Below are 16,515 nucleotides of genomic sequence, written 5' to 3'. Positions count from 1 at the left end.
TAAAGTTTACCGAAAGGTAATTATTCCACTTGTAATCTAGTTTTTGAACAAATTTCTATAGCGTAAAAGTTCAAATAGAATCCGATTCAGCTCGTACCCGGGCAGAAGCCATGAACATGAAAAAAATAACAAATCAAGATATGGAAACAGGCAACAATACCAAAAACTTGCACCGAAATATAATTAAAATATCAAGATATGCTATATATAAGAAGAAAAAACTAATAGCACATTTAGAAAAGACTGCCTCCATAAGTGGCTGCTAAAAACCAATTCAAAGTAATATTTCACGCGGGATTATTGCGTTTATCAGTTGAAGAAGTGCATGATAATGTGAATAAAATATTCTGCGGAATTATTTATTTATTTACGTGATGAGCCAACGTTAAGTCCCTACCCTACTCATTCGATTGGCTCGAAACAAGTTGAGTTTGACGTGGAATTTTACAATGAGTATGAACGAATCTGAAAATTAGGACCTATCTAGCTATCAATAATATTTTAGACTTCTCTTATATGCTTTTTAGGGGCCTTCCCTAGCCGTGTGGTAAGATGCGCGGCTACAAAGCAAAACCATGCTGAAGGTGGCTGGGTTCGATTCCCGGTTTAGTCTAGGAAATTTTCGGGTTGGAAATTTTCTCGACATCCTTGGGCAATAAAAGTATAATCGTGTTAGTATCATGAATCATGATACGAATGCAAAAATGTTAACTAGGCTTAGAAACCTTGCAGTTAATAAGTGTGGAAGTGCTTAGGAAAGCTGCTAGGCGTCCCAGTGGGGAGCGTAACACCAATAAAAAGAGGAAGCTATATTAGAGTGATTCAAATATTGACTTTTTCGCTCCCCTGTGCTTATGTAAAGGATCGTTTCGTGAAGCAGTCCAGAATCTATTTGAATCTATTTAATGTATCACCATTACAGAATAGATCCTAAGCTGATAGTCAGTTGCTGTTGCGAGGCAATCTGACTTTTGTGAGCAAAATTATAAAGGAAACAGAAATGATCATTATATTAATGTTATTCTTTTACGTGCTAAATTGGATTTCGCACGATTCAGTATTCCCTTAATAATGTTTCTTGCAAGCATTAAATCGTTTCGCAATAAAGACGACCTGTTTCCTGGTAAAATTTTCTACACACTTAAAATAAATCGCCGAATTCGGTAAAATTTTACCGAAATCTCAACAGAAGAACTGTTCAGTAAATAAATTTACTGATTTTCGGTGATTTTGACAGGTGGACAATGGAAAAAATTACAAAAAAAACTGTAAAATATTTACCGAACAGTTCTGCTGTTGAGATTTCGGTAAAATTTACCGAATACTGTGAAATGAGTTAAGTGTGTTTGTTGTCGATGTACTCATATGCTTTTAGAGCTTGATGGGAAGCGCTGGGGTACAATTTTGCATAATACCTCCAAATTAGCTCATAATTGGCAAATGCAATCGTTTAAGCAGAGGGGGGCAAAAAAGTCAAAATTTGAATCACTCTAAAGTTATATGCTTTTCAACCTTTTATAATACGCCTTTTATTTACGAGTGCCTCTCATCACGACTAGGTGGACTAGTTAGAGTTTTTTTTTACAGTCAAGACTGTTATACTCGAAGCTTTCACACAATTTAAAAGAATGTTTCCTATCAAATTAGAGCTTAATTTGTGAGTAGGTACCAAGCGCAACAAAAACATTAAAGAGTTCGAAATCGTTCCATCAAACTCATAATTGATAAACCAGATGAATATGTAACAATCTGTGATTGCGAACCAGTTCCAACATTACTAGGCCTCAAATGTAATTCTGGGGTCTTCAGTTGGCCTTGTGCGGAAACACTAATTCGCTTTGACGCAGCCGCGCTGTTGCCATCTAGCGGCGACGGACGTGTGCGTGAAATCACTGTTTTTCCACATGGTGAAGTATAGGAACTATATTTTAAAATGCTTTTAAAATGTTATTAACAGTGATATGTTGAAAACTTTTAAATACGTAGGGTTAGAATTTTGAAAAACTACATGTTAGGCTCCTCATCTACACATGTTTTTTTAATCAAAATAATTCAACTTTCGTTTCGTGTAAAAAGTGAACAATTTTGGGCTAAAATGTGTTTTAACGCTTTAATAAGCATTTTAAAATTGACGTCCTATGTACCTTGCTGTGCACTATGGTCCAGGATTCAGATTTACGCGGAAAGATGCATTTTACGCCAAAACTATATTTTTCAGAAAAAACTGTTGTTCTACAAAATTGTTCGAAATAGTAAGGCCATCATTATGGTTTTACCAAAAAATAGGGTGGCCCATCATATAAAAAAAATTAGAAAATATTTTTTTTATTTCTCAGAATATTGACATGTTATGTTCTACAATGTTGTAGCTTAGCTTATTCCAATCAATTTTGCTAAAAAAACTTTTTCTGTAGCTCTTAAGTTGGCTGATTTAAAGCAATTTTACCTAATTGGATTAGGGTGTACCTTAAAAAACTGTATTTTTGATCTACTTTTTTTGTTTTACATTTCTCGAAAAAGTCGTCTTCAGGTGACTTTTAGAGCTCAAAAAAATGCAACTTTTGATGGGTGAATATGCTCAATATCTTTTTCCGATCAAAAGTTATAATCGTTTTTCTGTCAAAATTACATTTTTTTCATAAGTTGATATCTCCGGTTAGGGCAGACCAAAAAAATATATTTACACGGCATTTGAAAGAGAAATTAATATTCTTCATTATGTCAAAAAATTGGGGATATGTTATTTTTTTATTTCAAGTTTTATCAATTTTACTAAAATCATGTTTTTTCAAATAAATTAATATAACTCGACAACGGAAGAAGATACAGACGATATTCTTATGACAAAACACGCGTGTTGAAAAGCCCCAATTGTCTTCAGAAGTTGACATTCGTTAGAAATGGAAAGTAAAAATCTACAGCTTAAACACTTTTTATAAATTTTATCATTATCATCGTATTGCAAGATTTACGAGAAAAGATGCATTTTCGGTCTGAAGCATACTTTTAAGAAAACAAAATTTGTTCTACAAAGTTGTTCTGGATACTTAGGCCTTTACTATAAAGTTACTGAAAATAGGGTGGGCCATTTTATAAAAATGTGAAATTTTATTTTTTTATTTTACGGAAAATTGACATAAAATGTTCTACAAAGTTGTAGCGCAGCTTTTTCCCATCAACTTTGCTATATAAACTCACTTGTTTAGAGTAATTTTACTTACCAGGATTAGGGTGTCCCTCGAAAAAGAATATTTATGATCTGCTCATTTCATTTTTCATTTTTCACGGATGTCACCTTCTGAAAAATTTTGAGGCTTATGAAAAAAGGGGGGTTTTGCTATAAGAATATCGTCTGTATCTTCTTCCGTTGTCGAGTTATATCAATTTATTTGAAAAAACATGATTTTAGTAAAATTGGTGAAACTTGAGATAAAAAAATAACATATCCTTAATTTTTTGACATAATAAAGAATATTAATTTCTCTTTCAGATGCCGTGTAATATATTCATATTGGTTTGCCCTAACCGGAGATATCAACTTATGAAAAAAATGTAATTTTGACAGCAAAACGATTAAAACTTTTGATCGGAAAAAGATATTGAGCGTATTTACCCATCAAAAGTTGCATTTTTTTGAGCTCTAAAAGTCACCTAAAGACGACTTTTTTGAGAAATGTAAAACAAAAAAAGTAGATCAAAAATACAGTTTTTTTGAGGTACACCCTAATCCAATTAGGTAAAATTGCTCTAAATCAGCCAACTTAAGAGCTACAGAAAAAGTTTTTTCAGCAAAATTGATTGGAATAAGCTGCGCTACAACTTTGTAGAACATAACATGTCAATATTCTGAGAAATAAAAAAAATATTTTCTAATTTTTATATGTTGGGCCACCCTATTTTTTGGTAGAACCATAACGATGGCCTTACTATTTCGAACAATTTTGTAGAACAACAGTTTTTTCTAAAAAATATAGTTTTAGCGTAAAATGCATCTTTCCGCGTAAATCTGAATCCTGGACCATAGTGCTGTGTGAAATAAAAAATCATCAGCCGGTCCCCATTTTGTTTTCTCGCTTTCGTCAGGGCCAATAGGCAGGGCTGACAATAGTCATCGTCATTGCACGAAATGCCACAGTAGCGACGAGTTGCAGTGTCTTCATTGCTACTCCACACATCGTCAATGACGCGCACGACGTTAGCTTTCGTCGTGTGACCAAATCGTCATGACGACATCGAAGAACGAAGACTTCATAACGTTATTCTTCAAACGGCAGCTGTCATGCGAAGATTTTTATTAATCCTTTGTAATAATGAGTTTGAGGTAACGTATGAAAGCGTTATAAATGTTATCGATAGATTTATGTTAACAAAGTTTTTACTATTTGTTTATTTTAGACGCCATTATGTATTAAACCAGTCCATCTATAATGACGTGCAATCAATGTGTGAAGAAGTGATGACGAGGCGTTACGCTAAATTAGAACGTGTAACTTTGGAGTGCTACAATATGCATTTCAAGTTATCTAAGGATAACCCGGAATCATTCGACCTGTTTTTAAAGAAGGTAAAGAGGTCAGAAGAATGTACGGGAAAAAACTGAACAGCTTGCGAGCAAAATCAGCAGAAGAAGGGCGTACTGACAAACCCACCGTACAGATCATCGAAGGATTCGTCGTGAACCGTTCGACACAGCAGCACTGGGGTATTCAATCACACAGAAATCAGACGTGGAACAGATCATCGTGGACATAGAGACAGCGATTTCCCGAAACATCGAGCAACAGGATCAAAATACAGCGAGGAACATCGTGGCAGACGCCATCAAAGTATCACGGCACGGGACGAGGAATACATTTTCAGCATCATCAACCGAAAGGATCCACCCAGGATTTTTGAAGCGACAAACAACGTGCATACGGACATCAAATTCACCTTCGAGGAGGAAAAATAAGGTAAACTACCTTTCTTGGATCTACTGGTCATCAGGGAAGCAAATACAACATTGAGCCTCGAAATCTACAGGAAGCCCACGAACACCATGAGAGTCATCCCATATACATCGAACCATTCGTACCAACATAAAATGGCAGCATTTCATCACATGATCCACAGGATGCAGACGATACCCCTGAACGAAGAAGGAAAAACGAAGGAACTACAATACATCTTGGAAGCAGCGAAGATCAACGGATACCAGGAGAGGACTATACGAAATGGACTTACAACGCTGACACCGATTGATGCGCCGCTAAAAAGAGTTTCGGTCCCATATGATAAATACATCACCAACCAGCTACGCCCTCGACTTAGGAAATTCGGCATCGATCTAGTATTCTCCAGTAGAAGCAACCAACTATATTGGGTTCAACGAAGGATAAAGTAGAAATGTTAAATAAAGCAGGCAATGTGAAAAAATCTACGTAAGCCAAACAACAAAAAAAAACATTAGATATAAGGTTCAAGGAACATATGGCGAAAGTGAGTAAGGCGAAAAGAGTAAATGATAAGGGATTACATTACGAATTTAGATCTAAGGTAGCAGAGCATGTGTATAAGGAAAATCACCCAATTACGGCATCAAATATTAAAATCTTAAGAAATGTCTCTTCCCCATGGAAACTTGATGCAGCTGAGAGTTTGGAAATCTACCGACAGGAACAAACAGCGCTATTGAATAAGGATCAGGGAAACGGCAGTTCTTGGCTCTTCAAGTTTCTACCTAAGCAATAAGGTAATTAACTGTGTAGGTAAATAAAGTAGGCGAATAAGATTAGGATAGGTACCTAGCGTAGTATAAATAGTGTAAGTTGCGATTGTTTTCTTCAAGTCGAGTCAAGTACGAGACACTGAAGACGACCACACAGTTGTGGTCGAAATACGTATCTGCAAAGATATCGAAATAATTGGTGGAATTAAATAATCCGTAAATCCGGTTGATATGCCGCGTCGGTATCTTCAGAGATCTGATAGAACAGACTTGATTTATTGGCACAAATGTATGTGAGACACAGAAAAAAAAATATGAAAAGTAAACAGCGCGTAAAACTTGAGATGCAAAAATTTACACTATTCTACGCGGAAATGGACATCTTCCTAACAAGTTTGCTTACAACTTGCAAGCAATATTGACGATTCACATCAAATATTATATACATTTAGGCTATATCACGCGTGGAATTAAGCTTATAATGGCGTTCCATTTATGTGCATGATCTTTGGCGTAAATTTCATTGGATTTTTCTATCTGTGGAGGATGTCTTTTGTAGCGAAAACAAAAACGTAAGTAGTACTGCTCATTCTTATCAGCTGAAAAAGTAGTATGATGGTTGAACATTTTTATTTACGGTGCATAAGCCGTAAAATTTCTAACGCTAATTTCAATAAAGATTTTTTGTACAGTATTGGGAAAATTCTTACATATCCACTAGACTGGCCCAGGAAACAAAAAGTTGTCTAATTCCACGGGGCACCCCCCAGGATTGTGTCTTTGGGTGAGAAAATCAATCTCTGAAAATTTCAGCTCAATCGCTTGTTGCATAAGCTGGCGCATTTGATTTGAAGTTTGTATGGGGATTTCAGCCAAAATGTATAGGAAAATACACCTCCGTCACTTATTCGATCTGGAAATTGGTTCTGATTGTTCGATTGACCTCAGAATTGCAAAAACGGCAGTTGGTATGCTACAGAACAATTCCACAGAACATTGTATGATGATTAAATGAACTTTTATACAGGTTTCGGCTGATGCGATTCGACAAATAATTTCAAAAATACACAATTTAGCTCCTAATAAATCAGTCGAAAACTATATAAAAGCTCATTTAATCATTACACAATGTACTGTGAATTTTTTCTGTAGCATACCAACTGCCGTTTTTGCAATTCTGAGGTCAATCGAGCAATCAGAACCAATTTCCAGAACGAATAAGTGACGGAGGTGTATTTTCCTATACATTTTGACTGAAATTCCCATACAAACTTCAAATCAATTGCGCCAGCTTATGCAACAAGCGATTGAGCTGAAATTTTGACAGATTGATTTTCTCACCTTAAAACACAATTCTGGGGTGCCCTGTGGAATTCGACAACATTTTTTCATCCTCATACTAAGCTGGGCCTGTCTAATATCCACATGTTTATTTCATTATTTGAATCTTCTAAAACAGTGGTTCTCAACCTTTTTCTTGAGAGGTACCCCTTCGAACTTTTGCATGATTTGAGGTACCCACTCTTGAAAACATAATTCCGAGCCCTTTGAAGGGAAGCTTTTGAGTCCCTTTAGAGTAGGCTTCCGCGCCTCTTTATTAGAGGCTTCTGAGCCGCTTGTAGAGAGGCTTCCAAACCTCTTGAAGGCGGTTTTCGAGCTACTTAAAAGGAAGATTCCATTGCATCTTGAAAGAACGCTCCTGAGCCTCTTGATAGTATGCTTCCAAGCCTATTGAAAGAAGAATTCTGAGCTTCTTGAAGCGAGGTTTCCGACCCTTTTGAAAGGAGGCTGCCGAGCCTCTTGAAAGAAGGCTTCCGAACCACTTGAAAGTAGACTTCCGAACCACTTGAAAGTAGACTTCCGAGCCTCTTGAAAGCAGGCTTACGAGCCTCTTGAAAGAAGGCAACCAAACCACTTGAAAGGAGGCTTCCGAGCCTCTTGAGAGGAGGCGTCCGAGCCTCTTGAGAGGAGGCATCCGAGCCTCTTGAGAGGAGGCGTCCGAGCCTCTTGAGAGGAGGCGTCCGAGCCTCTTGAGAGGAGGCGTCCGAGCCTCTTGAGAGGAGGCGTCCGAGCCTCTTGAGAGGAGGCGTCCGAGCCTCTTGAGAGGAGGCGTCCGAGCCTCTTGAGAGGAGGCGTCCGAGCCTCTTGAGAGGAGGCGTCCGAGCCTCTTGAGAGGAGGCTTCCGAGCCTCTTGAGAGGAGGCCTGAGCCTCTTGAGAGGAGGCTTCCGAGCCTCTTGAGAGGAGGCGTCCGAGCCTCTTGAGAGGAGGATTCCGAGCCTCTTGAGAAGAGACTTCCGAGCCTCTTGAGAGGAGGCTTCCGAGCCTCTTGAGAGGAGGCTTCCGAACCTCTTGAGAGGAGGCTTCCGAACCTCTTGAAAGGAGGCTTCCGAACCTCTTGAAAGGAGGCTTCCGAACCTCTTGAAAGGAGGCTTCCGAACCTTTTGAAAGGAGGCTTCCGAACCTCTTGAAAGGAGGCTTCCGAGTCTCTTGAAAGAAGGCAGCCCAACGCCAACGCCAAAAACAAATTATAATCTCATTTCTCCAACATTTTCTACGTGCTTCGTCTCCCCCTGAGGTGTGGCGTATCACCAGGATTTGACTTTTTTATTCAAAGATAAATAGTACAGTCCGCTTTTATTTGTTTTGCAAATGATTTCTACACAATGTAATAGGATCCCTAAACTATCAAAAACAATAAGAAGAGTTTCGACTGGCGGCTGATCTACAAGTCCAGCAAAGCTGTGAGTTGATTTTGACGCATCGGACAACCGGAGGAGAAAAGCTCGAAGTTTGTCCCAACTTATTTCCGGAACATTTACTAGAAGGACATGAATTTCGAATTGCTGCTCGTGGCGCGAAATATAGCACAACAAATTCAGGCTACTATGTTGCACTGCACGTTTCAGTGATGCCCTAAAAGAAAATTGACGATCATGACTAAAAATTCGCAACTTGTATTAAAATCGATTACTAATTATTGGAACGATTAATTAAGATGCGGTTTAGGCTGAGTGAAAGCACTTGAATATTCCTTTTAGCTATGTAGGTTTTCCATTAACCTGCGCTGAATGAGGAAGCGCCACAATCAGTATAATCTTATATATAAAAATGAAATGGTCTGTGTTCGTATCCGCATAACTCGAAAACGGCTGGATGGATTTTTTTCATTTCTTCAGCAGAAACATTCGTTATAGTTTCCGACGGGTTTATATGATATTTCCTAATGCGAAAATTACGAGTAAAGTTGAGCAAATCGTGAAAAACTAAAATTGTGATTCCTATGCGAACTTTGCATGGACAGTTCGGAACGCACATTCTCGCCTACTATGCAGGACAACGTCTGCCGGGTCAACTAGTGAAAAAATAAATATCCCCATACTAATTTGCATGCAAACTTGAAATGGCTTGTTTCAATCTGTTTTAATTCAAATAAGCACAAGTTTTCGGAGGACACTCCGAACATGATACAGAATCAAATGAGCGTTGTGGAGCAAAATTGATTTTTTGAACCACCATAACTCAGTCACCGGTATCATAGCGCTATCGTGGCCTCTTGGAGAAGGTGGGAGTACTCTCGAGTGGTAGAGTGTATATGGAGGCGCATGGTACATCATGGGAAGTTTCGACTCGCAAAATCAATTAGGGGAGAATGATGCAAAATGGCCCATCATATAATCAGTCGTATAATCGTTTGCAAGTACGATCCTGAAAAATTAATATTAACACAATTTCAATATTAGACTAACCGTAAGATTTTCGCTAAATCAAATAAGGTTAACAAACAACCATGCGTAAACCGTTTATTTCTTATGCATGTGGGTCATTTTTTAGTGCGTTTTTCCTAGACACATTTTAAGGTCAAAAAATGTTAGCGTTTTTGGGTACTTGAGCTTTGTCATATGTAGCTGGGTTCGTGAATTTTGTGTCTGCACGTTGATCATCGGTCGGTATATCGCCCTACAATGTTTTTGGAAATTCGATGTCTCTTTCTATCGGTGGGGTTCAAACGCACGACCCTCAGTACGAGCATACTGACACGTTCTCTAAGTTGACCTGCACGTCGAACGCATGGTCGAGCACCCTACAGCTATTTTTTTAGTTGAATTTTCGCACGTATTGGTTGTGAACATCCAAATCTAGTGAAAGTGAGTGAGGTAGAGTGTTTCACATGTTATAAAATTTACAATACTTTTTGGCGAACAGAATGAAGGAAACAGTTCAAAGTATTTTTACTTTAGCATTGCCTCAAACTGAAAAAGCAGTTTTCAAAATGTAGCAGCAGTTTGAGTTTCCACTAAAACTTCTTCTGAATTTTGCTGCGGAATCCTTCTCAATTTTGCGGAAAATTCTTCGGAATTTCCAAGCGATTTTTTTTTCAAATTTTTTTCTTAGTTTTTAGGAAATTGTTTGTAAAATGAAAAGTTCAGTGTAGCTGCTGAATCCCTGAACCGATTTAATTCAAATTTTGTATACCTATTCTTTATCCTAAGAAGATGATAGGTGGAAGTGTCATCAGAAAAAGGGAGATAAATGTAGAAACAAGGAACAAAGAAGATAAAGGAAGTAAGAACATGTAAGAAGGGAAAAAAGTAGGAATAAAAACAAAGGAAGAAAGGGAGAAGAAATATAGAAAATGCAGCAAGGAAGAAAGAAAAATATGGAAAAGGGAAAGATGAATAAAAAGGCCTATCTAATATATATAGTCCGAGAATTGTCCGTTTTATACATATTTTTAGTTTTAATTAATGGTGGGGCATCAGTAATTTTGGCATGATCGGTTAATTGATTATTTAGTATCCACAGTAGGAATTATAATTGGAGGGTTTAATCAGTTAAGCCAGAGGTTCCCAAACTGTGGGTCGCGACCCCCAGGGGGGTCGTGAGCTGTTCAGTGGTGGGTCGCGAAAGACAAATCTTAATTCATAATTTTGTTACTATTTTGTCCCACAAATTTTTCCATATTTTTAATTAGGATCTAACTAATGATTGGATGATTAAAGAACAACAAACTTGACGAGGTTAACGTCCTTTTTGTGTTATACGATATTTGGGCATGTAGAAAAAAGTCCTATACAATCCAAATGTAAGCCCCGAATCCAATCCAAAACCAATCCTAATCCAATTCGAATCCGATCTAAATTAAATCCAAATCTATTCAAAAACCAATCCAAATCTATTTAAAATCCAATCCAAATCTTATTCAAATCCAAACCAAATCCAATCCTAATCAAATCGAAATCCAATTCAAATTCAATCTGAATAAATTTCAAATCCAATCCAAACCCAACCCAAATTCAATTCAAATTCCATCCAAATGCAATCCACATTCAATCCAAAAAAATGACGAATTTTTGACAAATACAACGATGGGATATAAAGCAATTTACAGTCAAACCTCCGTGAGTCGATATTGAAATATCGAGATGTGGAATAGAAAATCTTTGGATATCTGTTTGAAGGGACCATCACAGAAACCCAGAAAATATTTTTTAATATGACATATTCTCGGCATATTTTGCTTCTATGAGTCGATATTGAGTCATAGAACATTGACTCATGGAGGTTTGACTGTATTATAATTTGTCCAATCTAACGCGAGCTCATTTTTATCTAATTTCACAAGATCAATGCATTTGGTGCCTGGTGGGTCGCAAGCAATATGGGATTCTGCTAGATGGGTCGCATATCCAAAAGTTTGGGAACCTCAGAGTTAAGCGATAAATCGCCCAAACATTTGTAAGGCTGTTTCAAATATTACGAAATTTTAATTGGATTTTATCGTCTAGAAATTGTTTAGTACACTGCAAATAATTTGAATATTTAACGACGTGTAAAATAGTAGCTGACCCAAACAAAAGGATAAACATTCTATATTCAATTAAATTTGAATGAATTTTACAAGCAGGCATAGTTTAATTTTTTGTCTTTATTATCGAGACTTTCAGCCCGAGACTGGCTCGCCTCGGGTTTAAATTTATTTAGATTTAAACGAACAGTAATGTTACGTTTATTTGCATGCTCAAAATATGTGCATGGAAAAATATTTTTCTTGCTGCCGAAATTAGTTCAGAAATTCATTAGGAAAATCTTTCAAGAATTTCTTCGGGATTCAATTTATGTATTCCTTCAGTTTTTTTAGGAATTTCATCAGCAATTATTTCAGGAGTTTCTTCCAGTAATTCTTCATCCTTCGAAATTTTCCTCATGGATTTCTTCAGAACTTCTTCCAGAACATTTCCCAGGATAGGATCTGACGACCAAACTGGTACTACTTCGTTGAGCGCAATTGCTGATGAAGCTGTGTGTGGATGCTTCATCCTACTCAGTTGACATTGCACTAAAACAATGCGTTTGAAAGAGTTGGTTTTAAAAATAGATTGCGAGAGTTCAGCTTTGTGCCTGGTGTTGGAAATTTGATCTCATCAGTAGCATTCTGAGCTGCGGAGGATGATAGAGGTCCTTCGTAGCTTAGCAGAGAAAGCACTGGTTTCGTGGGATCATACCCCACCGAAGGAAGTGGTTACCCTCCAATACATTTTTGGAACTAAATCTTTCACATGTTGTGCAATTGCACAAATCGAGTTTCAGACATAGTAATATCCCAGGAATTCGTTCAGAATTTTCCCCAGGAATTCATTTGGATATTTTGTTTTGAAAATTCCATTGAGAATTCCTTCAAAAAAAGATCTAGGAAATTATTTGGAATTTCCATTAGAAAATCCTCTGAAAACTCTTTGAAAAATCCAACGGAAACTCTACGAACAAAATTTCCCGGGATAGTTTCTGCAGTTATTAAAGGAATTCTTTCGGAAATTCCGTAGAATTTCTTCCCAGTATGTTTGACGCATTTCCAGGAGGAACTTCATTTCTAGCGGAATTTTCTTAATTATTTCTAGAAGAATTTCCTAAAGAATTTATAAAGGATTTTCTGGAAGGATTTTCGAAAAAAAAACTCGTCTGTTTTAGCTGATTTTCGGAAAATTGTTTGCTAACTTTTAGCAACTTTGACAGAAATCTGGTTGTGCCAATCTGTTAAAATTTTAAATGCCTTTTGTGAGTAAATCTGTCATATTAACGAAAATAATAGTAGAATTGATGTAGGAGACCTTAATTTTAAACTAAACGTAATGTGTTAACTAGACTATGGAATACTTTGAATTACGAAACTATGACCAATAAAAATAATAAAAAAATCTTCGTAAAATTTGTCAAATTGCTGAGATCGCGGGAAACAAAATAAGTGTGTTTGTTATCCGTGCTGCGATAAGCTTCAGCATTGAACATTTGAATTGCATAATTTACCGTGCAAAACCAAATATACATGAAGCTAGTATTATAATAATATTAATCAAATATCATTTCTTCTTTACAGATAATGCCAACACCGTGCTAAAAGCCAATATTCGACAAATTGCATATTAAAGTAAGTATTTCTGAATCTTCAATAAAATCATTGTTAGATCGAACATTATTGCATTTCTCATGCATCTCTATGGTATAACAAATATAAAATGATTTATTGTTGGTTGGTGATCATTGTTCATCATGAGCCATTAAATTAAGATGAGCATCTCAAAACTGAATACATTAGTTCGAAAAATTTTGCTTCCGGAAGTCTGTACAACATCTCGAAGTTATCCATATTTCATCACCCCATCCCACCCAATTTATCACTTTCAGCGGTAGCATTCTCCGGGCACACTTTGTCGCTCCCCAAATTGGTTATTCTCCATCTGTTAAGCACCCACCATCGGAATCGACTGGCGCACAAATCGTTTTATGACCTCTTCGGGAATCACGGAGCAGCACAATCTCGGTCTTAAGCCAACCAAGTCCAAGCATCCAACAATGGGAAGCCATTCGACAAGATTTACAACCTGCCGACAAGAATGTTCCTCCGCTTGAGTCATTTGGCTATTCTTCTGTCAACCCCGCTGCTCGCCCGCCTGTGATTCAATCTTCAACGGCGAGCTTCTTCGGTTCGAACGAAGCGAAAGCATTATCAAAATATGATAATGCACCGGCCGTTTCAATTTGGTTCTGATTTGAATTTCATAACAGTCGCCGGCGAACGACCGCTCGCGCTGTCTCGTCCAAGTGGCTAATTCGGCCATTAAAGCCGTTACGATAAACATTGAATTAACATTATTCGTTTCTTCAGCAGCCAGTCGGCGATGTGCATCCAAACTCAGACTTCTTTCTCTCGACGGTGAGTGAGTGGAGCGACCTCGCTCCATCGGGAGTAGATCGTGCTGTGGGTTGCAATACAGCTCGAAAAATGACTATTCGGCCGATGGGGCCTTCTCCCAACTTCATCGATTCAAGCAGGCTCCCCTCCAAGCTCCAATGTCGATGAACAGAGAAACCAACGCATGGCGTGAGAAAGAGAGTGTTTTCGTCAGTGATGCCAAATGATTCAATTTATTCACGCCCGGTAATTATTCCGATCCCCCACCGTGAATTCGTGTGGGCAGTTATCCACGCTCTGGCAGAAATCATAAAGCTAGAACCTTTAATTACACTCAATTGTAGATTCCCTACTACAAAATTTTATTCATGATAGGAGTCATTCGACCGATACCTAGCGAGGGCCGAAAAACATGCACCCTTTTTTTCGGAATCTTCTAACAAGTGCAGCAGTGCAGGGAATTTCCTTGTTTTTGTTTTTTGGGTGCTTTTATTGAACACGGAACCATCGGGCGCATCCGTTCGACACTCGTCTGTAGTAAGGTCAGTCGGTAGCCAGTCAGCAAGCCAGTCGGTGCCACTACACTGCTCACATACACAAGAAAGTACCTGTCGTACAGAGGCAATTATGGTCCGTTTATAATTTAAATCGAACGCACAAGGCTCTGTCGTCAGTTGAGCGGCCGGCGGGGGAAAACTGGATTCGAATAAAAGGGAATGATGAAAAATAAAAACCGAGGGAGAGCGACGGCAGTTTAAAAGGTGTTCAGATGGAGTTGAACGAAGAAACATGTGCACGAGGGACCAAGCGCTGTTTGGTGGCGGCCAGCAGAGCAATCTGGTTGATCCGATGGACAACGGTGGAATTCAGGAGTTCATGGGAACGAGAGAGATGTCCACGTTCTCCGGTTCACTCGCTAATGGTGAAGTGAGAATGAGATTAGGGGAAGTGTTGCTGAATAGTTTGGAGGAAACTTGATTAATGTATTGCATTCGGGCAATCTGGTCACACGGAACGGTTCACAGGGGAAGGGTTGAAGCTTGAAGCAAGTTGATATCTGTTTTGTAAATGAATACGTAATCGAGTAAATAAAAAAAATAAATCCTTCTCGATATCTTAAAATCATGAAGAAGGTGCGATCATGGCTGTTAGACATATCTTTGAAGCAATTCTACATAAGGAGTGAAGACCGAGGTTCGCTAATTATTGACCACTGTTCCACAAATCGAGAATTAGGCGAATCAAAATACTCCCATCTATTTTTGAACAGGAACACTTCAACTGACCTGTACTGGTCTTATTGAACTTTTGAACACTACACAGAAAAAAATAATGAAAAGTAAACAGCACGTAAAACTTGCCATGCGGAAATGTACGCTATTCTTCGTTGAAATGGTCCTCTTCCTAACAAGATTGCTTACAACTTGCATGCAATATAGACGATTCACGTCAAATATTGTATACATTTAGGCTATATCCCTTGTGGAATTACGCTAGTAATGACATTCCATTTATGTACATGATTTTTAGCGTAAATATCATTGAATTTTTTATCTGTGTAGTGTTCATCTTGTTCACATCTTCAGTATAATTACATCCAGGTTTATTTTTACACGGTTTGGTTTTGGTCGTTTGAGTCCTTTAACGTCAATGAAGCAATGGGTTAACCCCACGAAAAAAATCACACAAAATCAAAGAAAATTCAGGGGGTATTTAAAAAACTGTGAAAGTTCAGGTTAACCGAAAAATTAATGAAATCCAACCGTGTAAAAAAACCTGGGTCTACAGTAAAGACTGATTGATATGTCCTCTCAGTCTTGATGGTAATTAAATACTGCAGGTAGAAATTTAGAGATAAATTACGTTGCATAGACAGAAATACATATTGGAACTAAATATTTGAACAGAAATTTGATTATCTGTGTGCCACATTTCATCTACAAGAATTCTATCATACTCTATTTGAATATATTTCTATACACTCCAATCTATTTTACCAATATCACAATATAATTCTATCATAACGATTTAGTTACCTATTGACTCTGTTTTGAAAATTAGGATTCCACGTTCTGCCGCCTAGATTTACAAACTCTCTTAATTTTATGCCAGTTGGTCATGAAACAGAACTCAAAGTTACAGACTTTCAACAAGAACTTAAATTGACTTTAGAGGAAGCATACACGGAAACAAATGCATACTCACAATCATGAATAAAAAATCATGAAATCTTGTATCATGTCAGTTCATGAAATTGTGATTATAATTCATGATTTCAGAAACATTATTCATGGTATTACGCAATACGCATGTCGACAAAATGCTTAACCGGTTATACTTCGAACACTCCCTTCCCAAGAAGTAAGAACGGCTGAGAGGTAGCATGCCGGACTCTCACTCTGTGTACTCGAGTTCAAATCCCCTATTGAACGTTTGACGTTGATGTTGGTCTTACCCGAAGGTATTGGGTGTCAAATCAGAATAAAAAAATGGGAATCGTCACGAAATCATGTAAGATTTTGAACGTTAATGGAACCCTTATCTTTCGATAGATTTTGGAGATTTATTTATCATTCGACTCGGAAACTCTCCAGTCATTTGTCAATTTCATTGAAACTT

The 16,515-nt window shown here is 37.6% G+C and overlaps 1 long non-coding RNA gene across 1 annotated transcript in view; it reads left to right on the top strand.

Moving 5' to 3' along the window:
- Positions 1 to 13,140, top strand: part of LOC134214162 (uncharacterized) — a 109,220-nt gene extending 96,080 nt beyond the window's left edge. Inside the window, exon 3 of the long non-coding RNA XR_009979685.1 lies at positions 13,081 to 13,140. This is a non-coding gene — a long non-coding RNA (uncharacterized LOC134214162). The remainder of the gene's footprint in view (positions 1 to 13,080) is intronic.
- The last annotated feature ends 3,375 nt before the right edge of the window (positions 13,141 to 16,515 follow it).

The sequence above is a fragment of the Armigeres subalbatus genome, chromosome 2 (genome assembly GCF_024139115.2).
Source record: "Armigeres subalbatus isolate Guangzhou_Male chromosome 2, GZ_Asu_2, whole genome shotgun sequence".
Classification (NCBI taxonomy): domain Eukaryota; kingdom Metazoa; phylum Arthropoda; class Insecta; order Diptera; family Culicidae; genus Armigeres; species Armigeres subalbatus.
This window is presented reverse-complemented; position numbering and strand designations above follow the sequence as displayed.